This window comes from Pongo abelii, chromosome 7 (genome assembly GCF_028885655.2).
Source record: "Pongo abelii isolate AG06213 chromosome 7, NHGRI_mPonAbe1-v2.0_pri, whole genome shotgun sequence".
NCBI classification, from domain to species: domain Eukaryota; kingdom Metazoa; phylum Chordata; class Mammalia; order Primates; family Hominidae; genus Pongo; species Pongo abelii.
The window spans coordinates 113,102,022-113,129,478 of record NC_071992.2 but is presented as its reverse complement, the minus strand read 5'-3'; the positions used below and the strand labels follow the sequence as shown (position 1 = coordinate 113,129,478).

At 43.0% G+C, this 27,457-nt stretch overlaps 1 protein-coding gene across 2 annotated transcripts in view; it reads right to left on the bottom strand.

Annotated features, from left to right (window-relative positions):
• CPQ (carboxypeptidase Q) overlaps positions 1 to 27,457 on the bottom strand; it is a 585,190-nt gene that overhangs the window by 19,427 nt on the left and 538,306 nt on the right. The window contains exon 9 of one of the 2 annotated variants that reach the window (XR_008527671.2): positions 26,673 to 26,831. The exons of the other annotated variant lie outside the window; for it this stretch is intronic. The gene's annotated coding sequence lies outside the window, so the exon portion shown is untranslated. Of the gene's footprint in view, positions 1 to 26,672; positions 26,832 to 27,457 lie in introns of those variants that run through there. 2 annotated transcript variants of the gene reach the window in all.

Genomic DNA, 27,457 nt, shown 5'->3' with positions numbered 1-27,457 from the left:
AAAGAGCCCAGAGGCACTGTGGAGTGGGGAGAAGCCAAAGATTTTAATATACATGTGGTGACATTTAGGGCCATGTCAGCATCTTCAAACTGAGCGAGCAGACTTACAGCTCACAAGAGGATGCCTTTGGCTCATGTTCCGCCTTTGGCTCATGTTCCTCTTAAAAACAAAACAGAAATTCACTAGAAATTCAAATATTCTTCAGCAGAAAAGAAGGGATGCCTGGTGCAAGTCAGGTGTTGTGCGGAGGAAGAGTGATTCCTATTGATACTTATCTTGGAGAGTGGCATATTAGCATATTCAAGATCCCTCCAGGTCCTATAGTAAAGATAGAGGTTTAACTCTTTATGACATAGCCCTCCCCAAACTTATTTGCACATGCAATATTCTTTTTTTGTGGAATACTTGTTAACTGCTGGTAACTCTGCCTGATCTGTTTGCACATATTCTTTTTCATGGGGTGGGAACTTCCCATGTGAACTGACCCTGGGGCCCCTCCAATCTCTCTCCATAGGGCTGAGGCATGTTAGACAGCTTGTAAAGAAATGACTCAATTAATAACATCATTCAGTATTCTTGAGAGCTCACCATGGATCAGGTATTGTGCTGGGTATAAAAAAGAAAGATTTGTAAAAGTAAGTGGTCTCTTTCCTCAAGGAGCTTATAATCTAGTGGGAAAGAGACTCATGAAAATGATGTGGCCTTGCCTTTAGTGTAATAAATGTTTGGGTCTAGGAGCTGGAGAGATCCCTCAGGGTCAGCTCACGAGATGACTTGGAGATTCCAGTGGCTGCACTTGGCAGCGGGGACGGGTCAGGCTCAGACAGGTGTTGAGTCAGATCCCCAGAGCTGACTCCAGCTAGGTCCTGGGTGGGCAGACAGTTTGCAAACTGGATGATCAGGAAGAGGACTGAGGGAGGCTTGGGTAGGGGATGAGAAGAAGGGTCTGGTTAGGCAAAGAGCTGAGGGTCTGAAGTCAAATGCGGGCAGCCAAGGAAGTGTCAGAAACTACAACCAGGGTAAACGGTCCCTGTTTCCCCAAGTATACCTTCCTTATCTACGGGACTTGCCATGAATCCTCTGGGGACTTCGGGAATCCACGTCACATCTCTGGGCCTGAACTTTCTTATCTGATGATGGAGATGGTTCTAATGTTCTGTAATTATTCGGCCCTGTGTTTGTTTCCTAGGGATGCTATAATAAATTACCACAAACTAGGTGACTTAAAAAAAAAACAGTAATGTTCTCATCATTCTGGAAATCAAAGTAGCAGCAGGGCCACACTGCCTCTGAGACTCTAGACAGAATCCTTCCTTGTCTTTCCTGGCTTTTGGTGGTTGCCAGCAATCTTTGGAATTCTTTGACTTACAGCTGCATCTTTCCAGTGTCTGCTTCTCTCCTCACACAGCCTTCTTCATTGTGTGTCTTCAAACCTCCCCTGTCCTTAAAAGGACACCAGTCACTGGATTTAGAGCCCACCCTAATCCATCATGACTTTAATTTCATTATATCTGCAAATACCTTATTTTCAACTATGGTCACAGGCACAGGTACCAGGGGTTAGGATTTCAGTATACCTTTGAGGGGGATGTAATTCAACCCACTACAGCCTTCCATAGACAGAAAGGACCGACTCACCCAAGGCATGTTGAATCACCTTCTAGATTACATCACAAGCAAAAAGAGTGATCAAGATTGGCCATGTTTGCAGACAATATGCAAGTGGAAAAGCATGGCATTTGGCTCTATTAGTCTCCCTGCTGCTAGTCTCACACTCTCCTGTCCATTCTCTACTGTGTTCTAAGAAGGATTGTTATAAATCTAATCATATCACTCCCCTGTTCAAAATTCTTTGGTGGCTCCACCTGGCCTAAAGCATAAACGCTTTACTCCACTACCAGCCCTTCATGGCCTGGTCCCTGCCCAATCCAGCTGGGGCTCATGATTTGCTCCTCCAACTCATCAGAGGACTGGGAAGAGAAGTCAGAGGGCAAAGTCATGTCGAAAGGGAAACCCCAGTCATCCTGCAGAGGATTGATGGGATGAGGCTGCAGCACTGTGGAGGCTGCTCCAGAATGGGACAAAAAGTTTCATGCACCAGAGGAAGGCAGTGAGAGTTCTGCCAAAAAAACCCAAAACAAAACAGAAAAAGGAAAGTGACCATTGATGCCTAAGGAGTCGCATGAGATGAAGGCCTGTCAGTAGAGTGTGTGAGACAACCATCATTACTTCCCAAGGCTGGAGACCATGAGCTGGATTGGAGTTGGATGAACATTAAAATAGGACAACAGCCTCAGCATGGGCACTCACATAAGGAGGTGCCTTGCCCCTTTCTTCTTCCTGCCCAACACCAGAAGGTGAATCCCTGAAAGAGACAGCAGAGGGGAGGTGGTAAAAATGCAGATCCTAACCCACCCCTGCCCATGATCCGGGACTAGAGGAGCTATAAATCCAGTCAGTGTGGGATGATCAGGGGGAGAACCTTGAAACAAATAGAAGCTTGCAGTTTTAAAATAGATGGCACAGAGTCCTGAGTGAGAAGACAAACACTCTCTAATAGCTAAAATGACAGAGTATAGCTGCTTGCAGGTCCTAAAAAAATAAAATTATGTTAGGTTCGTGCCTGTCAACTTGAGACTCTTCCACAATCTTTGAGAAGAGAAACTAAGGCAAAAGGATGTTAAATAGCTATTCCATTCAGTTGAGGAAAAATAAATTGTACATGGTTCTTGACATATTACTAAGTGCTCTTTAGATCTTAGCTATTATTATTTCAAACAAGGAGAAAAACATGTACAAAAACACTGGCATGAAAGAGAAGATACTCTACTTAACCTTGTATTGCCTCCATTTCAGCAGTTTTTCAGTTGCTTTATATCTCTGCTTCCCTGTTTGACCATGTGTACTGAGCTTAGTACAGAAATGAATGAGTGAATGAATAATGAAGAATGGAGTTAATACATTGAATGGTATCTCTTTTTTTCAAATTGCAGAATTTAAGAGAAGGCTTGGTGGGTAGCTTTAGCTAAAATTGTTGGGAGGCTGAATAAAGATAGTGATAAACTCAAGATATGGAATATTTCCTCTGAGATGTGGGCTGTAATAAATTCAGGCTTGTGAGAGAATGAATGAGAATGGTCTGACAGCATGAACTCAAGTTTTGACCAGTGATGGGGGGTGCGATGGGGTGATGTCTCTCTGGTTTCCAAGGAGGCTTAGGCAGCCTGGGTGAGATGACCAGTGACAGCAGGAATGCAAAGCTCTCCATTTGCTTTCTGTGCTTCTCCTGTGGTCATTATGTCAAGTGGTTGCACATTAGATCCGGTCTTTAAGAGATCAATGTTACATGGAAGAAAGTGCTCCATGTGAACCAGTTCTGCTGCAATAATGAAAAAGAACCAGCAGGAATCCAGCTTAGTAAGGCAAAATCCTCACTAAAAAGGCAGTACAGGCTCCATTTGCTGAAATTCAGCAAAGCATCGTGCTTACTTGGAATTTTAGAGAGACATTCTCCCAATCCCAAAACAACAACATATTCCCAAGAAATTATTCTTGGGAGAAAAACACTGTTCTTACTGCTAGACTGCTGGAGACTGCTGACCCCTCGACCTGGCCAAGAGCATTTAAAGCACTGACACTGACTGAAATTATCCAGGGGGTGACTATAGTATAGAGAAGAGTTCTGAGAACTAAATCGTAACAGAATTCAGGGAGACAAAGAGGAACCAGCAAAGGACACCAAGAATAAGTAGCTCATGAAGGAAGGAAAACCTGAGAGTGGGACGTTCTGGAAGTCCCACTCTTGGGAAGTCCCACTCTTGGGTTTTCCTTCCCAAGAAAGGGAAGAAAACGAAAGTGCTTCAGAGGAGACCATGATCAACTGGGTGAGGTCCTGTTGAAAGAGTCAAGCAGGATGAGGACTTAAATTGACCTTGGATTTAGTGACTTGGGTGTCATTGGGAAACAGTTTCAATGGGATGGTGGGAGAGAAATTATGACTGCAATGGGTTCAGGAATGGATGAGAATAGAGGAATTGGAGAGAGCTAGTAAAGACAACTCTTTTAAAGAGAGAATATGCTTTAAAATATGCATATTTTAAAGGAGAATATGCTTTAAAAGAGAGAATACAGACTTGGGGCAATAGAGAGGGATGTGGGGTAAAGATTTTTTTTTTTTAGTGGGAGAAATATTGTATTATTTTGCCAATAGGAAATTTCTGGTAAAGAGTGAAACATGAATGATGCAGGAGAGACTGAAGGGGCAAGTGGAGAACGTAGGAGCCAGTGGGATGCCCAGCAGGGCGGGTGGCAGGAGCAGGAGAGTTCATTCCTGGTAACAGAGTGGTGGGGGAGGGAAGCCAGAGTGTCTGAGAGTAGATGCACTAGGGTAGACGGGGTGAGGAGTGAAGGTGCTGGTTCTTCTTGGATTGTTTCCATTTTCCCCATGGATTAGGAAGCTGTGAGTGAGGACAGGGAAGAGGTGTTTGAGGAGGAGAGTGTGAAGAATTCATCTATGAGATGAATGGTGTGAGTATATCAGGGGATTCATTTTGAGCTCTGGCTCTGGGAAGCTTCTAACAACATATCAATGCCTGAGCAGGAAAGAGGAAGAGGGACTGGAAAAGGCAGTGGGAACATGAAGAACCCTTTCCCCAACGCCAGGGCTGGTTGTGCTGTGAGGGGCATGGGAGGGAAACTGCCGTCATGTGAGAGGCCCTCTGATATGGTTTGGATTTGTGTCCCCGTCCAAATCTCATGTCAACTTGTAGTCCCCAGTGTTGCAGGAGGGGCTCGGTGGGAGGTGATTTGATCACGAGGGTGGACTTCCCCCTTGCTTCTTGTGATAGTGAGTTTTCATGAGTTCTCTTTGCTTAGAAGTGTGTGGCATCTCCCCCTTGGCTCTTCCTCCTTCTCCAGCCGTGTAGGACATGCCTGCTTCCTCTTCACCTTCCACCATGATTGTAAGTCTCCTGAGGCCTCCCCAGCCATGCTTCCTGTACAGCCTGTGGAACTGTGAGCCAATTAAACCTCTTTTTAAAATAAATTACCCAGTCTAAGGTAGTTCTTTATAGCAGTGTGAAAATGGACTAATATGCCTTCAGAGGATGGATGCCGTCGGGGACTGTGGCATTCAGTGAGAGCAAGAGAAGAGGGTGGGACCAGGGCTTTGCTGCCCACAAACAAAGACAGCAAGGCGAGCCTGGCTCACTGCTCTTCACCCATTCCCAGCTCTTTGCTGTTCACTGTTTATTTATGGACCTCCACTAACTAGAATGACAGCCCCCACAGGGCAGGAACTGACTGAGGCCTGTTCACTGCTTTACTCCTAGTGTCCTGGACAGTACCCAGTATGTACTATACCCGTGGCTCTCAAACATTTTGTTTCAGAAACCCTTTTTACACTCTTAAAATTTTTTTTTGGTGGATTATATCTATCAAGATTTTCATGTTAGAAATTAAAGCATAACATCTAAAAATACTTTTTTAAAAATATATAAATATTTATTATACTCTTAAATAGTTCATTAAAAAACACACCCATTACATGCTAACATAAAAAACCTATTTTTATGAAAAAATCACTATATTTTTGAAAACCAAAAACATGTATTAAGAAGAGTGGCCTTGTTTTACATTTTTGCAAATCTCTTTAACTGTTTGATTTAATAAAAGACTAGGGATTCTTTTATCTTGCTCCTGCCTTCAATATGTTCTTTTATCTGTGGTTGTGCAGCCTCTGGGAATCTCCACAGGACACTTGTGAGAGAATGAGAGTAAAAGAGACGGATAATGTCTTAGTAGTATTAGAACATAGTTTTGACCTCTTTGATACCTCTGAAAGGGTCTTCAGGACTCCCAAGGGTTCCCATATCATGATTTGAGAATTGCTGTAAGACAATCTTCAAATATTTGCCTATTACCTGGCTAATAGACTGAATGAATGAATGAAGCTCTCATTGAATTATGTCAATACTTCTTTAACTGGGCTTCCAGCTGCCACCCAGGTCTCCCCCTGTGATCACCTTCCACCTTGTTGCACGTTGTTGCAGAGTGATCTTTCCACTGCCCCGCTGTCACCTTTGGTCAGGTGTAACCTGGTAGCACAACATCCATGGTCTCCTGGTCTGTGGCCTGTCCGCCTCTTTGGCCTCTTCTATTTATGCCCCCAGCCCAGCCCTGAGATAGGCTCCAGCCATATCTAATTGCTTCTACTCATGTCATTTCCATGCCTAGAGTATACTTTCTTGTGTCCTCTCTTCTCTGTTCCCCACAACACATTGTTTGGCAAACTCGTACAGCTCCTTCAAAATCCTGTTTAAGGTCACCTCCCTGATGCTTTCCTTGCCTGTCTGCCTATCACCAGAACTACAGCTAGATGAAGAGGCATGTAGTCCAGACCTCTGTAGAAGACACAAAGACCTTCAAGTTCATGGCTAGATGACTAGAGTGGGTGACAATACCTCACATGCATTTTGCCTTTAGTCCTCACTGCAACCTGTGTTATGGCTGCTAAGTGACCAGGCTAGGATCAAACCCAGGCCCCTTTAGATCATAGCTCTGGAGCCAAACAGCTCTAAACCAAAGCCTGAGGAGCTTGGTTTTAAATGCCCCAGTTATAGATGCCAGGCAAGTTATTTAATATTGCTAAGGCTTGATACCCTCATCTGTAAAATGGGATGCTAATTGGATCTATCCTAAAGGGTTTGTAAATTTTCAACACATTAGTACATGGCAATGGTTTAGTAAGCCTCTGATGTATAGTAGGTGCTCAATTACTACTGGCTTTTGTTATTTATTGCCATGTAACCATTAGTTCTTATATTCCTCATTCTAAGTGTAGACAGATATTTATGTCTTTTTTTATTTGACTTTGAAATCATAAAAGGCATATCTATCTATGTATCCACAGCATCTACCATAGTGCATGGCATCTACCTAGCAGGTGCTCAATAAATATCCCATGGGTGAAAGAATGAATGAAGGGCAAGATACAGTCTAAATCAAGGAGGCATAGTCCCTGTTTACTGCAATCTATTTTGGCTAACTTGCATTTTTCATGTTGTCAGCTGAGCTACACATTCAAGTCAGCATTTTGTGAAGGGCCTTTATGGAACTTCCCTTTTCAGGGCGACCAGAGGCTTTTTCTCCGACATTATCTCCTCAGAGGGAACCTGCAAGGAAATATAATTTGAAGAAAAATGTTTGGTGATGGCAGGCACTGAAACCTCCTTTGAGGTGTGCTCTTTGAAAGCATACACATTTTCAGATGCAAAATCAAACCCATGGAAACTGGTAGCTTCCAGGTGTAGACACTTCTAGACCACATCTGTGTGTAGCCCTCCCATCGTGGATTCCCTTGCCAGCCCCCTCTGTCAGTGCCCTGTAGGAAGAGAGGCTGGGGTGTGGGGGACTTTTACAAGCCTCCTCCCATGTCTCTAGAATAGCATCTCACACTGAACCTCTCACACCTTCCCTGTAAAGAATGGTGGAGAACTGAGTTCTACTCCTTCCACATACTCACTTAAGTGGCCTTGCACATACCATTGTTTGTTATTGCTGTTATAATTGTTCCTTTGAGGAGGAGGAGTGTTATTAAAAGTCCATCCTCAACTGGAGAAGAAAATAGCCTCTGGTCTAGGATTGTGCATCTCATACCAGAAGACTGCTAATCACAGTGATTAAAGGTGCCAGTTTGGGGTTCAAACCTAGACACAAATCCCAGCTCTGCTTCTTTCTGGCTGGGTGAGATTTCACATAATCTCCCCAAGCCTCCGCTCCCTCATTGGCAAAATACAGATAATGCTATTTTCCTCATAGTGCAATCGTGAGAGTTAAGTGAGCTAGGACAGGTAAAGCTCTTAGGATGTTCCCAAGTGTTTAATAAGTGCTCCAGAAATTCTAGCTATTATTAGTACATAAGACCACAGGATAAATAGGGTACATTTTGGGAAATCAGTTTGAGTTGGGAAGAGTTTTGAATTTTGATTATCTTAATAGAGCAAGAACATTATGCATTTTAAAAAATACATTTAAAAATAAAACAAGAGCTTTCAGAGAAAATAAAATTGTGCTTTTAATGTCTGCTTTGCCGTTTCTGAACATAGCTGGAAGCCCACTCTCCTCTAATGTGGGGGGGGGGGGGGCTTTACGTCTGCACACCAGGCCCCAGTGCCATGGAGCTTTAACACATACAGATTCCTAGGCCCCTAATCTCAAGTTACCAGAGGAAGGTAGGCACTCAGAAAGCTGTCCTCAAGGAAGGCTTAGAAAAAGGAGGGGGCAGGGGCTTGTCCTCCCTGGAACTCCTAAACCTGTACAGATGAGTCAGCAGTTAATCTGCTGCCTCAGGCCAGGCCAGGGTTGATAGGGCAGGGGAGGATGTGGGCAGTTATAGACATTTCTCTACTCTGAAGTCTGTTAGTGCTCTGAAGTATTTCCACCCCAGAGTCCATGCTCTTACCAGTTCCTGCACACTTGAACTACTCACTTCAAGGCTCTGCCCTGGCTGTCGGAAGGGTGGACAGAACCCCTGAGAATGTGGCCGTGACCTCACCTGCCCCATGGCTTTTTTGCTTGCATTTGTGGCAAGGCCTGAACATACGGTTTTTGATAGATTTTTTGGGGTAATTAGGTACTAAAAGGCAAGTAAAATATGGGGTGCTGGCTGGATAGCTGCTCCATCACACCCTCTGCAGGGCCTTGTGGGCAGCATGTCGCTTTAATATGTAGGGCACATGATGGCTGGTGGTCTCTAGTCACCTGGGTCATCATAGGTCTATTTAAGGTCAATTAGGACAAGGTCTGAACAAAGGATTAATATAAATCTGACAAATCAGGTTAGAAAACTTATTTATTTTGTCAGATTTCTTGATTAGTAGCCTTTCTCAGTTCAGGCTGAATGATGGCATTCAACATGCATACTTACTCATTTTGACAGCTAACAAGATAAATGTGTCAGCATGTGATTTGCTAAATACTTTCCCATGAATTTCAGTTAGAAGTTGCCAATGAGGTGCACACTTTGGAAAAGGGATGTGTGTCGGATTCAAGGTAGTGGCTGTAAAGCAATTTGTTTCTGCCTGCTCTGCCCAGGCACTTGCCTCTGATGGCCGGGGGATCATGTCTGTGCCCGTTGGTGAACTCATGATGAAGCATTGTGGTGTTAGAGGGCCACTGGCAGGGTCTGGGCCTGGTCAAAGGTGCTCTGTGGGTACAGGCACAAGGCACAGCTTATCTGCAACTTGGTCTTTGCTTTGGGTATGGCATTTATGCAGCCACAGAAGCGCCAGGAGCCATAGCACCGGCAGGGGACTGGCACTGTCAGACTGCCTGAAGAGTGTCAGAATCTGGCCCTGGAGAGAACCTCATGCACCTCAGAGGAACCTAGAGGATGGCTAGGGGCTGGCAATATGGTAGATGGGGTCCCATGGTGGGTGGCTCCCTGTGATTCCTTGCCTTGTCTGCCACACATTGGCTTATCGAGGGCCCCTGCATGAACTTTCTCCATGTCTTTGGGGGCCACGTTGGTAATAGAGGACACTTCAGGGTTAATTTTCTCCTTTTGCCTGGGCTGTAGCCCCTGTTGACAAGTATCTAAGGACATGGGATGCTTCCACATTCAAGACAGAGTGGAACTGCATTTGGGGAACGTGCTTTCACAAATGGGTCATGCCAGTTCTACAGCGGATTCCCCCTCCCCACCCCACACTGTGTCCTGTTCTCTGATCCTTTCCTATGACTGTGTCCTGTCTCCCCAGTGAGAGGGAAAACTCTTGGACAGGGAGGCCTCTGTTTTCCCTTTTGTAGCCCCCATAATACTCAGGTAGGCACTCAACACATTCTTGTTGGTTGACCAAGTGACTGAAGAGACTTCTCATCTTGCCCAAATAGAAGACAAGCTAGAAGTTAAGACAGTCTTCATTTCCTCAATAAGATTTTTCCCAAAGTGTTTTCTTTTCCTTGTCAATCTGATTGTACAAAGTCTAGGATATGCAAGTGGCTTTCAAAAAGTTCATGGAAAATGTATCTTATGAAAAAACTAGGCATGGATTTCAAAAATTTTTTTGCACCGAGATAAACTTGTACTACCATGTTATAACATGTCTGAGGAGGATCTAGTTTGAGGCACTAAGAAGGATAAGACATCAGTTTAAAAAGAGATCCTATCAAAGCAACATGAATTCTACTAAAATTGAAACAAGAACAAACATTAAATTTATGGTGAAGTTTGGTGGAATCACTGATGCTTTATGAAAAGTTTATGGGGACAAGGGCCCCAAATAAATCAGCAGTTTACGAGCAGATAACTTGTTTTAAGAGAGGAGAAGATGATGTTGAAGATAAAGCCTGCAGCAGATCATCCTGTTCGTGTCCTAATTGAAGAGGACTGACAATTAACAGTAGGAACAATAGCCAACACTACAGACACCTCAACTGGTTCAGCTTACACAATTCTGACTGAAAAGTTAAAGTTGAGCAAACTTTCCACTTGATGGGTGCCAAACCACTGCACACAGATCAGCTACAGACCAGAGAAAAGATTTCAATGGAAATTTTAAACAAGTGGGATCAAGAGTCTGAAGCATTTCTTTGAAGAATTGTAATAGGAGATAAAACATGGCTTTACCAATACAATCCTGAAGACAAAGTACAATCAAAGCAATGACTACCAAGAGGTTGAAGGAGTCCAGTCAATGCAAAAGCAGACTGGTCAAGAGCAAAGTCATGGCAATAGTTTTGTGGGATGCTCAAGGCATTTTGCTTATTGACCTTCTGGAAGGCCAAAGAACAATAACATCTACTTATTATAAGAGTGTCTTAAGAAAGCTAGGCAAAGCTTTAACAGAAAAACACCCAGGAAATCTTCAACAGAAGGTTCTTCTTCACCTGACAATGTCTGTGCTCATTACTCTCATCAAACAAGGGCAACTTTGTGAGAGTTTAGATGAGAAGTCATTGGGCATCCACTTTACAGTCCTCAGTTGGTTCCTCTGACTTCTTTTTGTTTCCTAATTTTAAAAACATCTGTAAAGGGCATCCATTTTTCTTCAGTTAAAAATGTAAGAAAGTCTGCATGGACATGGTTAAATTCCAGGACCCTAAGTTCTTTAGGGATGGAATAAATAACAGGTATCACTGCTTACAAAAGTGTCTTAAACTTGATGGAGCTTATGTTGAGAAATAAAGTTTACGTTTTTTATTTTTATCTTTTAATTCCATTTTCCCATGAACTTTTTGAAGTCTCTTCGTAGGTTGACTAGTCAAATGTCTACTTAAGTACTTAATCTATTAATTTAGGAATACACATGTATTTAAAAATCACATAGTACATAAAGCATTTTATTTTGGAGTACATTTTACTAAAATAATTCATTACACTGCAGGTGTCCTTGACATCACTGTCTTTTTCTTACCAGAGCTGCATTTGCAGTGGTTTTTCAGAGCACTGTTGAGCTAGAGCCTTTTTTGAATCCATATATGACACTGATAGCAAACTACCATTGCATATGCTACGGTCTGAATGTTTGTGTTCACCCTCAAATTCACAGGTTGAAATTGTAGCCCCCAAGGTTGTTGAGCTAGAGCCCTTTTTGAATCCATATATGACATTGATAGCAAACTACCATTGCATTTGCATATGTTATAGTCTGAATGTTTGTGTTCATCCTCAAATTCACAGGTTGAAATTGTAGCCCCCAAGGTGATGGTATTAGGAGGTGGGGTCTTTGGGAGGTGATTAGGTCATGAGGATGGAGCCCGCATGAGTGGGATTAGTGCCCTTATAAAAGAGGACTGAAAGAGCTTGTTTGCTTCTTCCACCATGTGAGGACAAGCAAGAAGGTACCATTTATGAACCAGAAAGCCCTTAACAGACACTGAATCTGCCAGCACCTTGATTTTGGACTTCCAAGCCTTTAAAACTATGAGGAACAAATTTCTGCTCTCTATAAGCTATTCAGCCTGTGATATTTTGTTATAGCAGCCCCAGAAGACTAAGACAGCATACATGGAAATATTTCAAGGAAATCATTTATCACTGTATCATAAGCGTCTTTGGCATGCTTGCTCACAATGTCTAACACAACAGTGAGGACACAGCTGCAGGAATAATCACTACATTTGTGTTATGCTCTTTTGCCTTCTTTATTTGTAGCCAAATTTATATGGTCATCTGTTTAAACATCCCAAACTAGTATCGACTGAGGTCATGTAGCCTAACATACTTCCTCCTACTAGAACTTTGTTACTCTAGGTAAAATCTTAGAGAGAGATTTTTCTTTGCTATGAAAAATGTGACTATAAAAACTCAGAAAAAGGCAACTCCTCTTTCCTTTTTCTTTAAAAAGATAATTTTTTGGGAAAAAGAGCTTACTTTATTTGGAGGTATATATAGTATTTCATATTTAAGAATGAGGGAATATTATTAATAATCACTAACCATAATGGACATGCCTCTTCCTCCAGGAAGCCTCTCTGGCTCAGCCTAGGTAAGCTGCCCTGCTATGTTCCCATGGCACCTGCTTTTGCTCCATTACAGCATTCATCATGCTTTACTGTAATTGTTCATTTAGTTGGGCCTCTCCTAACAGATTGTAAATTCCAAGGGGCTTTTTATTTTCACTGTCTCTGGTACAGGAGCTGGAATAGGTAGTAATTTAGTAATTATTTTTGAATGGACAGATAAAGGCGTGAGTAAGAAATAAGTGACTTAGATGGTCTGACAATTTTCCCTGCTTCCATCCCTCAGCAGATGGGAATGACTGATTCCTTCAGCCATGTGATCAGGGCTGTGGCAAAAGTCCCCAGAACCCCCTGGGGTCAGGACTCCAGAGTGGCCCAGAATCTCAGCTAAAGCAGCAATGTCTCCCATGTCAGCTTAGTCTAGTTCACTTCCTGAGCCAGCCTGACCCATCGTGTGTGTAGGGCCCTGCTGAGCCTCACGGTGCACGGTGCACCAGCAGGGGTCTGGAATGAGTCTGGTGTTGAGGAATGAGGACCAGGAGGCACATCCCCCACAACAAGTTTCCCTGTTTCCCCATTCAGACTGAAGCCCTGCCATGCATATCAAAGGACAGGGCCTGGCTCATTAACTTTCATCCCCTCACTGAGAGGGAGTTGGGGGCAACTGGATCTTCTCCTGCTCACTAGACCATAACCTAGGCACCTAACAGGAATGGACTAATGGCCCAGAACTATAGCAGGCCACTTCTGAGTCTCACCCACCATTCGAATTCATGCCCTTTGACCCCTTATATGATTCAGATCTCCAGGGTCAGGGACAAGTCACACCTTTGGACAGTATAATGGTTATCTATTGAGTACTTACTAGGAGCCAAACACTGCCTATATATATATATATCACATATAAATCACACACACACACACACACACACACACACACACACATATCCTCCACAACAATCCTATGAAGAATATGAAGAAGGTCATTTTATTATTGCCATTTGTCCATCAATTTATATAGTGCCTTCTATGTGCTGGCCCCTCTCCACAGACAAGGAAGCTGAAGCTCAGAGCAGTTAATTAATGTGTGCAGGGTGAACGAGCTAGTTAATGGCAGAGCATGCTATGAACTGGGCTGCCTGACTCAGGCATCTGATGCTTAGCCACTGTGCCTAGTGATTTTTTATGCTGAGCCTAGGAATCAGCTCCAGGACCCCTGAAGTGGATATAACTCAAAGGCCTATGGCCAGGGGGGCTCTGGTCTGCACCCCCCGGAATCGCTGGGTATAGCTGGATTATTCATAGAGTCTCAAGAACCATATGGAGGAGAGGAAAGAAAGCACAGATAGCCCTCTGGCCTGGATTTATGTATTTATTTATTTATTTTGAGATGGAGTTTTGCTCTTGTTGCCCAGGCTGAAGTGCAATGGCGCGATCTCGGCTCACCTCAACCTCTGCCTTCCGGGTTCAAGAGATTCTTCTGCTTCAGCCTCTGGAGTAGCTGGAATTACAGGCATGTGCCACAATGCCTGGCTAATTTTTTAAATATTTTTACTAAAGACAGGGTTTCTCCATGTTGGTCAGGCTGGTCTCGAACTCCTGACCTCAGGTGATCTGCCCACCTCGACCTCCCAAAGTGCTGGGATTACAGGCGTGAGCCACTGTGCCTGGCCCAAGGCCTGGATTATTTTAGACACAGCTTGGAGGTCCCCTTCTCTAGGCCATACTGGCTACTTTTCAGAACCATCACAATTCATTATTTGTAAGTTTTGAAGGCATGAGTAACCCTGGGTGAGGTGGGCAGCAGTCATCATCAACCTCGATTGGTTGAGTTGATGTGTTTCATTCATCAATGTTCTTTGTTTCAGATGGAAGCTAAGGCAGAAACATGAAGAGCATGTGGATTGGACAATAAAAGTGGGAAGAAGACAATGGGGAATACACGTGTTTGGGCAAGGGGGTCACCCAACAAAGAGAGGTGCTCTGTTAATTTTGGGGGAGAAACACTGAATGCCAAGCAGGAGACAACCAAAAATAAACTTCACTGCCTTCTCAGTTTTACCAAAGACTAATAAGGCTTCTGGGGATCTTCAGAGATAGCGTGTATAAGACCCCTCTGGGTTATATTCGACACCCCAGGTATTAATCCCCACTCATACTTCCTTGCTGGGCTGCTTTGTGCTAGTTACTTAACTTCTCTGAGCTTTAATTCTCATTTGTAGATGGAGATTGTCTTATCTCACAGGATCCCCATGTGGATGAAGGGGTGTGGTCCTGGATAAGCTCTCAGTGAACAGCAGTTCTTATTTCACATGGTGGGAGAAGAGGGTCTGTATGCTGCACCCTCCTGAAGTGACCCTGGGCTTGACTGCTGCTTTTGAAGGACACGAATGGTTACTTGTCATTTGATAGCCAAAAGGTGCTCCCCGCAACTGTGCTTAAACACTGTCTTATGTTAGTTAGGACACAAGGCTGGCCTGCTAGGTCTTGAAAATGGGTGTGTCAGTGAGTTTATGCCACCTTCCCATAGTGGCAGAGGTGGGAAGGGAGTTGGCAGGTGAAGGGTTACATAAGCAAAAGTGAGCAGTGCCCACCTACGTGTGTTGGCACCAGCATCGGTTCCCTTGGAGGTGGTTCCCTCTGCCCTAGAATGACCCTGTTGGAGTTAGATCAACTGATAATCAAAGCCCTTTACAAAAACAAGGTCAGCCCCCTGCAAAGAAAGCTCCATTTCCAGTGGGGCCAAGGTCCTGTTTATTTCATCTGTGCCTTTCTCAGTTTAGTAGGACGCCTTTGATAAAATGCAGGCAGCACCCCCAGTGACCCTTAATGACAGCCTGACTCAGCCAAATGCTTCTGGTCTCAGGTTATGGATGAATACCCACTGAGCTCTGGACACAGATCTCTGAGGCTGTGCAGATTTCACATCACTCTTGAAAAATGAAGTGACAAAGTCCCTGTTTAATTCAGGCCCTTCCCGCTTCCCTATGTCATACATTCTAGCCTTCAATTATGGCTTTTGGAGAAATGCTTCCACAATGATGGTTCTGGTGCTTGCTAATAAATTTCCATGATCTGTTCATCTTCTTAAGGAGGCTCAGTTGAGTCAGGCTTAGCTAACCAGGGGAGCTGGGATAAGCCCTCTCTACATTCTCAGACATGATAGAGGAAAGCTGTGCCCTCCAAGAAGGTTGTTAATTGATGGTCATCCTCTTAGCTTCTTTCAGACTTCTTTCGTTACATCTGGTCCATATGAAAAGTATTATTTCTGTATCTCAAACCGGAGGGAGGAGAATAGCTTTGGCTAATGTTTGAGTGTTTGTTCAAAGTCAGGTGCTGGTCTAAGTGCTTCTCATGAATGAACTCACTAATCCTCATCTGCCCAGAGGTAGCTGATATAATTATATTTGCTTTGCAGATGGAGGAATGGGGCACAGAGCAGCTGAGTGACATGACTTGTAAATGGTGCTACCAGGTCCCAAAGCCAGGTGCCCAAACACCAGAACTCATGCTTTTACCTAAAGCACTGAGCTTCCAGTCATTATTGCTTGGGATTTAACAATGACCAAGCAATATAAAGCCCCTCCCTGTCAGGAGTAGGGCTAGAATTTCCACTTAGGCAGAGCTAGAGGCAACTGTGGGGTAAAGGGGATGACTAAGAGGCTTGCCCTAAAGCTGCTTTTTCACAATTTACATAAAACTGAGAACATGTTCATGACCCACATTGCTATGGTTTGAATGTGTTCCCCAAAGTTCATGTGTTGGAAACTTAATCCCTAGTGCAGAAGTGTTGAGAGGTGGGACCTTTAAAAGGAAGGTGGTTAGGTCATAAGGGTTCTGCCTCCATGAATGAATTAATGCTGTTGTTACATGAGTGGGTTAGCTATTGTGAGAGTGGGTTCCTGATAAAAGGATGAGATTGACCTCATTTTCTCTCATGTGGACACATGCTCTCTAGCCCTTCTGCCTTTGCTGTGGGCTGACACAGCAAGGAGGCCCTCACCAAATGGCAGCCCCTCTATCTTGGACTTCCCAGCCTCCAGAACCATGAGCCAGATAAATTTCTTTTCTTTAACATATTATCCAGTCTCAGGTATTCTGTTATAGCAGCAGAAAACAGACGAAGATACATGTCAATGAATGGGGGTACGTGTCTGATGTGCCAAAGCCCTTCCAATCCATGTTTTTATAATACCAACATTTTCCCACCTAGTGTGAAAGAAAATGAAGCATGGGGTCAGGAGGCTTTGAGGGTAAGAGTGAAGTTAGTGTTAAGGGTCTGGAGGTCTCAGTATATCGGTGAGATATTGCTAAGGTGATATGAAAAGAAATCCTAGTTCACATCCTTGGCAGAGGAAGCCCATGTTGGGAAATTGTCTGGCAAGGATGAAGTCAGGCATGACTAGGTGGTAGGGAAGGTGCAGAGATGCTTGAGAGGACACACCCTGCATTGCTTTTCTCTTCTGGGAGTGGCTGTGAGGGAAATATACACTCGTATTGTAGGAATTTCCAATGCTTTAGGCATTGACCTCTGCTTTCCAAGGGATATATTCATTAAGCAACCAACTGGGAGAAGGTAAGGGTATGGATGTGGGTGAAGGACACTAACTAGAAGTAATAAACTGACCATTGAGTAAATTCATTGTCAGTCTTAACAGCCAGCCCTCCCTGTATATACTCCCACTCTTCACATGAATATTTTTGTTGGTTCGCCTGCTCATTGCAAATGCATTGCAAGTTCACTGCAAAGAGAAATCTCAAATCTTGCAAAAGATGCATTGTTTTGTGAAGCTGATTAAAGTGAGTTGGAGAACTGCAGAAAACACATACCAAGTCATCAACAAACATTGTTTGGCAGGGTTGGGACAGTTAACAATTAAAGAAGAGAAGCAGCACATCATGGAAGGTGGTTTAAAAGAGTTGAATGTTAAAGGATACTAAAGGCCTTTGGGAAAGCTGATGAAGACTTCTATGCAACGCTTTTGCAGAGGTCCTCAGTATGATCATGTTGTGATTCAAATGAGAATGCTCTGATGTCATGCTATCGTGTCAGTCACCCATCTCTGATGGCCAGATTCACGTGCTCATGCTCTTTCCTCTCATCACAGCCAAGGCTGCAGGATGGGAGGCAGTTCCCTGTGGGCTTCCACACTCAGGACTCCTGCTCTTCACTTCCCTCCTGGGTTTCTCTATGCTGTAGACACCAGCACTGCTTCCCAAACAGACACAAGTAGCCCAGAAGTGCTGGGAGCAATAATGACCCCAGGAACAACCCATAAGCAATGTGGGCAAGGAGCTGATGGAGAAATAGTCCTCCAGTCAGTCCCCAGGTGGATAACTCTGAGATGCATTCTATGCCCTCCTCAGAGGTTACTGGTGAGGCTACACCCTAGCTGTCAACAGGAGTGACCTTGATAATAATGCACCCTGCATTGCATTTCTTCCTCTCTTCCCTCTCCTTGGTTCCTCAGCCATGCTACTTGGATCTCCTGCTGAGTCAACCAGCAGCACACAAGTCCTTGACTCGGGATTCACTTTGGGGGGTACTCAAGTCACTAATAGTTTCTCAGAAAGCTCATATCTAAGCCTCCTTTCAGTCTGGGTTCCAAGAATTAGCTCAAAGTTTTAATAGTAATCTATATAGTGTTAAATGTAAGATAAAATAAAAATTTTCATAAATTTTAGCTTAATTTTTAAAGACACAACCCTAATCAAATCTTTTCTTGCTTATTCATTATAACACTTTTTTATATTTTAAGTGGATTTACTTTAAATGATCTTTTCCTGTCAGAAAGTGGGAGATACATATATATATACTCCCATCTGGAATTTTTTTTTTTTTTTTTGAGATGGAGTTTTGCTCTCGTTGCCCAGGCTGGAGTGCAATGGCAAGATCTTGGCTCAACACAACCTCTGCCTCCCAGGTTCAAGTGATTCTCCTGCCTCAGCCTTCTGAGTAGCTGAAATTACAGGCATGTGCCACCATGCCTAGCTAATTTTGTATTTTTAGTAGAGATGGGGTTTCTCCATGTTGGTCAGGCTGGTCTCGAACTCCCGACCTCTGGTGATCCGCCCACCCCGGCCTCCCAAAGTGCTGGGATTACAGGCATGAGCCACCGCGCCTGGCCCTTTTTTTTTTTTTTTTTTGAGATGGAGTCTTGCAGTGTCGCCAGGGCTGGAGTGTAGTGGTGCAATCTTGGCTCACTGTAACCTCTGCCTCTCAGGTTCAAGTGATTCTCCTTGCCTCAGCCTCCCAAGTAGCAGGGATTACAGGCACCCACCACCATGCACGGCTAATTTTTTTGTATTTAGTAGAGATGGGGTTTCACTATGTTGGCCAGGCTGGTCTTGAACTTCTGACCTCATGATCTGCCTGCCTTGGCCTCCCAAAGTGCTGGGATTACAGGTGTGAGCCATTGCAACCAGCCACCCCCACCTGGAATTCTATAACTCACTTTTTAACTTATGTTCTATGTCTTTTTCCATTCATTAAATATTCTTCTAAAACATGCACTCCATCATGTGACTGGGCCATAATTTATATAATCAATATACTATTGTGGTATTTTGAAGTTGTTTCCATTTTTAACAATGTCATAAACAAAGGTGAAGAGAATAATGTCAATGTATGAACGTTGGGCAAGTTTTCAATTCTTGTGCCTCAGTTTCCTTATCTGTCAGGTGGGGACAAGAATGGACAAACCTCATAGGGCTACTGTGAGGATTGAGCACATTAATACTTTTATTTATTTATTTATATTTTACTTTAAGTTTTGGGATACATTTGCAGAATATGCAGGTTTGTTACATAGGTATACATGTGCCATGGTGGTTTGTTGCACCCATCAACCCGTCATCTAGGTTTTAAGCTCTCATGCATTAGGTATTTTCCCTACACATTAATACTTTTAAAATGTTCAAAACAGTGCTTCACCCTACTCAGCGGTCTATAAAAGTTTGCACTGATGGTGATGGTGATGGTGATGTCTCCTGTTTCAATGAATGGCCATTGTCCACCCAGGTACTCAATCCAATCAATTCCCAAAACTTGTGAGTTATATTTCTTGATTTTGTTCACTTTCTCCACTCCTCTGCCACTGCCCTATTCAGGCTACTCTCCCCTCTGCTTTTGTCCTGTCTCCTAAGTGGTGTCCTTGCCTTGAATTTTGAGCCCTTCCAATCCATTCTCCACCCCTTAGTCAAAGTGCTTTTTCTAAAACAAAACTCTAAATAGCTCAACTATTTTATATTCCTATTAGCATTGTATGAGAATACCTATTTCTCAAAACTTTACTATCTATAATTATTTTTAAAACATTTTTGAAAAATGGTATTATTTTGTATTTTGTTTCTTGGCAAAGATTGAGCTTTAAAAAACATACGTTTGCCACTTTTATCATTCCCTTTGTATGATGTCTGTTTGCATCTTTTGCCCTAAAAGGCCTTCAATATTATGACGTAGTAAATGCTATCTATGTTGTGGAGCATAAATTTGAAGTTGGCTGAAATTTGCCTTGGCCAGCCTTGGCTCTGGGCCTAGGACCCTCCAGATAAGCCCTTTTTATGGTTGCTTCTAAATGTCATGTGCCCATCTGTTTTAATTTGGCCCAGTCCATGAGGACTTGAGAACAGGACTCCTTGAAGCACATAATAATCATTGCCTCAAAGTGGCCCATTCTTCATCTCTGGATGGCTTCCCATAATCCAGCTCCTTCCGGATGGCCATTTTTAGCTGAGACAACCATGCCATTTTGAAGCCTGCTGCTTTTGGAGGCTAAATATAATTTCTCTGGGAAAGGGGCCAACTGCAACAGTTTATTTCCATTTGGCCTGTGTCTTGAGGCAAGACTGAATGTGAGAGGAAACCTGAAGCCAGTGCGAAGAACAGCATGGCAGCACCAGGCACCAGCCACCACTGTCCACACACTGCCCGGCGTGCGGGATCCAGAGTCCACACACACCCCCACGTTGGAACCCCCAGCGGGGATAGGCATCTTAGTCACAGCACGCTGCAGGACAGGTTCTTTCAGGCTGAAATGATAGGGCTGGCTGAGTGTGTGCCTACCCAAACCTGACAGGAAGATTTGCCTAAATTCAATTTCTCCTCATCCAATGAATAACCATAGTCCACTCAATCCAATCAATTGAATTGCTAGTTCTTAAAAAATGAAATCATTCATAAAAAAATGAGCAGCATATTTTAATGTTATAAAACTCATCAAACATTAAAAGGTGAAGTATATATTCAGATATTAACAATGGGCTTAATCTTTTGTTTATTCATTTATTTTGAGATGGAGTTTTGCTCTTGTTGCCCAGGCTGAAGTGCAATGGCTTGATCTCAGCTCACTGCAACCTCCGCCTCCTGGGTTCAAGTTATTCTCCTGCTTCAGCCTCCTGAGTATCTGGGATTACAGGCATGCGCCACCATGCCCAGATAATTTTGTATTTTTAGTAGAAGCAGGGTTTCTCCATGTTGGTCAGGCTGGTCTTGAACTCCCGACCTCAGGTGATCCACCCACCTCGGACTCCCAAAGTGTTGGGATTACAGGCGTGAGCCACGGCGCCCGGCCAATCTTTTTTTAAAGAAGTAGCATAAAATATATGTTAAACACAAATACTAAAAAAGATGCCAAAAACCCTATAAAACAAATAACTAACTAAAGTGAATGGTTACAGGATGCTGATGTATGCATCCCATACGGAATGGTATTTCATACTTCTTGGGATAACACGTCAAGCCTTCTATGATTCAATTCCTGACCTTTTCAGTCGTGATCCTCCCCTCATCCTGAGTACTATACTTACCTCTCCAGCCATATTGAACAGCTCCAGCTCCCCAACTATGTCATACTTTTGCATATTCTATTTTATACTTTTGCATATACTAGCCTCTGTACTTTTGCATATAGTATTTTCTCTGCCTGGGTTGCAACTGAAAAACTTCTACTCTTCTTTCAAAACCCAGACTCAATCCTCTTTGACCCACCCAAATAGAAGTAATTAGTCACCCCTGTGTTCTGGTATGGTTTCCAGTTCACACCTTTGTTGTTTTAGCACTACATTTTCCATGGTTGTGTCTCCTCTATTGGAGTGTGAAAACTTTGAGAGCAGAGACTGTCTTTAGTTATTCGTTCATTCATATCCATTCAACAAATATTTGCTAAGTGCCTATTATTTGCTGTGTGACTTGTCTTTGCATTTGTTATATGTACTCTGCTGAGCACGGTGCTGGGAAATGGCAAGTGCTAAAGCATGGGTGATGGGTGGGATGGAGTTATTGAAGATGGCTACATAGCCTATCCTTAGCATGGGAGACTCGCCCTCTGCTGCAGTGTTATTGAATCATCCTGGGCTTTTTCTCACTACTCATGGGTGGTATTTCTTCATGTGATGTCACTGCTTGGAAGAGAGGTAATATTCCCCCATTCCACCCCACCTCAGAACTCCACGTCACTTCCTGACCTCCCAGCCTCACTCTGTGTCCAGAGATTCCAGATGCAATCAGAACAATTACCTGAATAGTCAACTTCTTCCCCCACAACTGACTTGCTTTCCCAGTAAAGATGGTGTCTTGTCACACCCAGAAGGGCCACAGTGTGCCCACTTCCTGGCACCACTATGGACAGAATCCTGGGAGCTGTGCTAGGAGAGCATGTCACCAAGAAACGGCAGGTCATAGGAAGTGGGGGCAATATCTCTTTTTAAATCAAAGAGAGAGGACTGTAAGTACAAGATCCACAAAGATGGGTTTGGTGACTCAAGTCCTGATACTATTTGGAGAGGTTGTTACTGGGGACAGGGGAGGGAGACGGAGAGGGAATGGGAGGCGAGAACAGAGAAATGCATGACCCAGTCTGCCATCTACCATTAACAGGAGGATGGGAGGTGCTTTTTCTTCTCTGCAATTTATGCTTTCATTCTTGATTTTCCGGACTCTAGATCCCCAAGGCCTTCCTTCCATAGAGTCCTCTGCCCTCTGTCAGTTTGCTCTATTTCCCAGACACCCAAAGCAGCCTCACTGACATAAACTGTTATCCCCAACCTGATCTGTGATTGCACCTCACATTGGCCACTGGGCATAGATCAGCATCCTGTAACCATTTGTGCTAGTTAGTTAGTTATTTTACAGGGTTTTGGGGGGTCTATTTTTGATATTTGTGTTAGACACATATTGTATTCTCCTTCTTTAAAAAATAGATTAGGCCCATTGCTAATACTAGTCATATACTTCATCTTTTTATGTTTGATGAGTTTTATAACATTAATATAAATGAGCATACATATGCCACTCATATTTTACACTTGCAACTTAAAAAAATATTGCTTGGAGCATTTCTGCCAAAAGACAGCTTTTAGGATTTTAAGACAGAATCCTTATCAGGATCTCCTGGGGACGCAAAATTTAGCTTTTAGTTGCTACCTGAAAACAATCATTCTTTATAAAACTCAATGTCTCCTTTCAGATCTTTTGAGGGATGTTGGGAAGATCCCTCTGCCCTCTCCCTGGGGCCCATGATATGTTCTGCAACAGGCTAAGTTCCTGAGTTCTCAGGGGGACTGCACAGGAGTCTGCACCAAATGGACATCCAGGACACCCCTGCATCCTAGACTGTGTGTTTCTTATGCAATCCAAATGGACTGTATTCCCACATGGAGATTGAGTCTTAGTGATGCTTTTCACAATAGTGGTGGCATCTCCAGGGGAAAAGTCACATCATAGTCCAGTTTGGAGTGTTGCCGAGACACTCACTTTCACGTTTAAGTTTCCAAATCCTGAGTGTGTGAGAAATTAATCACTGGACATCTCGGGAGATAGAGTGCACACTGGTGGTTATGAATGAAGCTTCATTTAAGCAAGTTATTACACCTTTCAGGTGTAATCAACCAACTGCATCTGGGATCCCACAGTGATGGATTTGTACCCAACTCCATAGCCTTAATAAAGTGAAAAACAGACAAGAGCTCTGACTTTATTTTAAAATGTACATGCTTTTGCTTTCCATTTCTTAGAAAAAAATGCATACATGAGATAGTAGAGTATAATGAGTAGAACCAGGGGCCCTTGAAGTCAGAAAAATTGAGTTTAAAACCTCAAATCCACACTTTGTAGGTGGGTGACCTTGGGCATTGTCTTAGTTTGTTTAGTGTTGCTATAACAGGATACTTGAGACTGGGTAGTTTATACAGAAAAGATTTATTTGGCTTATAATTTTGGTGGCTGGAAGGTTCAAGATTGGGCAGCTGCACCTGCTGAGGGCCTCAGGCTGCTTCAACTCATGGTGGAAAGTGGAAGGGGAGTGGGTCTGTGCAGAGATCACATGGAGAGATAGGAAGCAAGAGCGCTGACTGAAGAAGCCAGATTCTTCTTAGCAACCTGCTCTCTCCAGAACTAATCCATTCCTGAGAGCGAGAACTCAGCCCAGAAGAAGGGCCCTCATCTATTCATGAGAAATCTGCCCCCATGATCCAAACATCTCCACTAGCCCCCACCTCCCAATACTGCCACACTGAGAATCAAACTTCAACATGAGTTTTGGAGAGGACAAACCAAACCAGACATATTGTTTAATTTCTCTCAGTCTCAGATTATTCAGCCATCAAATGGAGATAATCACACTGACCTCACAGAACTCTTAAGAAGAGTCAAGGACACAATGGATCTAAGTGTTCAGCACAGCACCTCGTAGCTAGAACTCAGTCAACAGTAGGAAGATAAGGAAATGAAAACCAACCTGGCTTTTGAAAGGTTTGCAATATTGAAGAGAGATTTTCCTAGTCTAATTGAGATCTCCAGATTTCTTCTCTTGCTTGGTGCCTGTACAGTTTGCTGTCTCTAAGTCAGTGGCTGGAGCAAGTGCAGCATGGCTGGAACTCCGTCGCTGTCAGGGAGGCATCCGCTCAAGGACGGCAGCCTACTGCACACCAGCACCTTGCTCTAGGATTGCCCCAGCTCTTTCTGTGGAAACCTGGAGCCTGATGATAAATCCCCCTTACTTGAGGTAACTTGGAGGCAGTTTTTTAGAGTTAACATAGTTTAAATAAACCATCGATCTAGAATCTAGATCAGAAGATGGAAAACTTTTTATATAAAGGGCCAGGTAGAAAATATTTTAGGCTTTGTGGCCCATATGGTCTCTGCTTGCAACTATTCGATTCTCGTAGCATGAAGGCAGTCAAAGATAATACATAAATGAATAGGTGTGGCTGAGTTCCAATAAAATTTTATTTATGGGCACAGAAATGTGAATTTCATATCATTTTCATGTGTTGTAAAATATTCTTCTTCTGTTAATTTTTCTGAAAGGACATTTTAAAATGTAAAAAATACAAAAATAAGCAGTGGACTAGATTTAGCCCACGGGCCACATAGTTTGCTGACCCTGATCTAGAATGATGTTTTGTTAAAAATGAAATTTATTTTTCACAGCTCTAATGATTTACTGAGAATTGTGACAAAGTAGAGATATATTGCCATTTTATTTCAGAGAAATTCTGACCTAAGCCTGAAGGAAATTGCTTTCTAACAAAATAAAATCCATTTATTGAATCTTAGGCGATAAGGTTTACATCTTTTATATGTGGCTTAATCCCCACCTGGGGCATACAGGACAGTAAGACCTTTAGATTTTACCTTTTTGTTAACTAAGCATGGTCTCAGGCTTTGCCGTATTTTGTTTAATTGGGAAGTGTAACATTAGAAGACATGGGGCAAAATAATAACAAAGCAACAACAAATGACAAACACATTTCACCCTAATCGATTATACTGAGTCCACACTATTAACTACCTCAACTTTGAAGTAGTTGAAAAGAAATACAGGAAAAATAGGAAATGCTGAATGCCCACCATATATCTAGAATTGTTACCACCATTCTACAAATGAAGAACTAGTACTCATTTAAGTGTTTTTTTTTTTTCAAAGCTCACACAGCTAATAGATGCATAAGCTGGAATTCAAACCTAGCACATGACTTTTTTTCAACTTTTATTTTAGATTCACAAGGTACACGTGCTGGTTTGTTACGTGGGTGTATTGCATGATGCTGAGGTTTGAAGTACGAATGATCTATCATCCTGGTACTGAGCATAGTACCCTGCAGTTAGTTTTTCTGCCTTTCCCTCCTTCCGCCTCTTCCCTTTAGTAGTCCCCACTGTCTATTGTTGCCAACTTCATGTCCACGAGTACCCAGTGTTTAGCTCCCACTTGTAAGTCAGAATATGCAATATTTGGTTTTCTGTTCCTGTGTTAATTCGCTTAGGATAATGGCCTCCAGCTGCATCCATGTTGCTGCAGAGGACATGATTTCTTTCTTTTTTATGGCTGTGAAAAATAAAATGTTGTATCTATCATCCTACTTTAGCTTTCCGCCTGTTAAATGTGTGTGTTTATTTAGTGCCGACCATGCCTGCCCTGTGCTAAGTTCTCTGTATACATTATCAGAACTTCAAGAAGAAATCAACCAGTCCACCATCATAGTGAAATATTTCAACACACTCCTCTCCATAATTGACCCATGAATTAGATACACTATATCACTTTTAATGTGCAGGTAGATTTTATCATTCCTATTTTACACTTGAGGAAACTGAGGCTCAGAGTGGTGGTTAACTTGTTTAGGGGCCGCATGCCGAGCAAATGATAGAACTGAGATATAACCCAGGATGTCAGGATTTCAAAGCCCAGGAGCTTTGCATTGACCTTCATGGCTTCCCCACACCCACCAACCTCAAAGTCATTTAGAAACTTATGGGATAGGCAAAAAGGAAGACCTGGAGAGGTAGGGACAGAGTTGAACATTGACCTCTCAATCTTCCAAATCCTAATCAAGGGTTTCTCCAGAGAGTTGGGTTCTGTTAGGGATAACATTGAGGAAGTTTGATCCAATTACCAGCAACAGGAGTAGTTATTTGTATTAGGTTTTGTTTCTTAAATCACACTGAACAAGCATTACTATCAGCCAGGAATTAATGGCCACACACAGCGAGAGACACCCAGGAGTGGAGCAATAATTACTGAGGTCATCGACCTCACTTTGGGGCAAAGCTGACTTAGGGGTCTTGTCACTGCTGGAAATGACAGGATGCAAGTCAATGGATGCCGAGCCACCCTGTGTATAGTTCAAGCCTGTCTGCATTAAAATGATGTCAACTAGATTGAGGGCATTTGGAGACCAGAAAGATAAATAATAACAGCTTTGAAAGGGGCTGATTCAGGAAGGTCAGTTTCTGATTTGACAGAGTTGCAATGGAGGCAAGTGATGACTGAAGATTCCTTAGGAGAGCCATTTGCCTGCACTTGGCTTGGGAGTAGAAGAAGGAGGTCATGTGATGGGTTTGAATTGTTCCAGAGGTCGTGAACCAATCTCTTTTAAAAAGAGAGAGAGAGATGGGTTAAAAAATGAGAAACAAGCAAAATAGCAAGAAAAACTTGAAGCTTACCATAAACCAACACTGGAATAGCTTCTAGAAGGAAGCCTGTGTGTGTTTATTGTGGGAGAAGCTAAAGTAGGGTGTAAAAATGAGATAATAAGCAAACAGGAGCGAACAATCTTGGCTGACAACGAACAGCAAGGAAATGCCGGGCCCTATCTGCTTTCTCCCATTATTACCAAAGTGAGCAGATTTCAGGGTATGAAGCCATAATAGTAGATAGAAAAGTTTGCTTCAAGGCTCATGCCCATGGGCATGTGGGGAACACAGGGAGAGCCAGAGATGACAGGAGGATGTTCCACCTTACGTTTCTCCCAGAAGCAGACCCTGAGGCAAGAATTCAAGTGCAAATATGGCAGCCCCCTTATCTATGGGGGATACGTTCCCTGGTGAATGCCTGAAACCTGCAGAGAGTACAGAATCCTATACATACATATATACTATTTTTTTTTTATACATACATATATATGATAAAGGTTAATTTATAAATTAGGCACAGTAAGAGATTAACAATAATAACTAATAATAAAATAGAACAAGCATAAAAATATACTATAATAA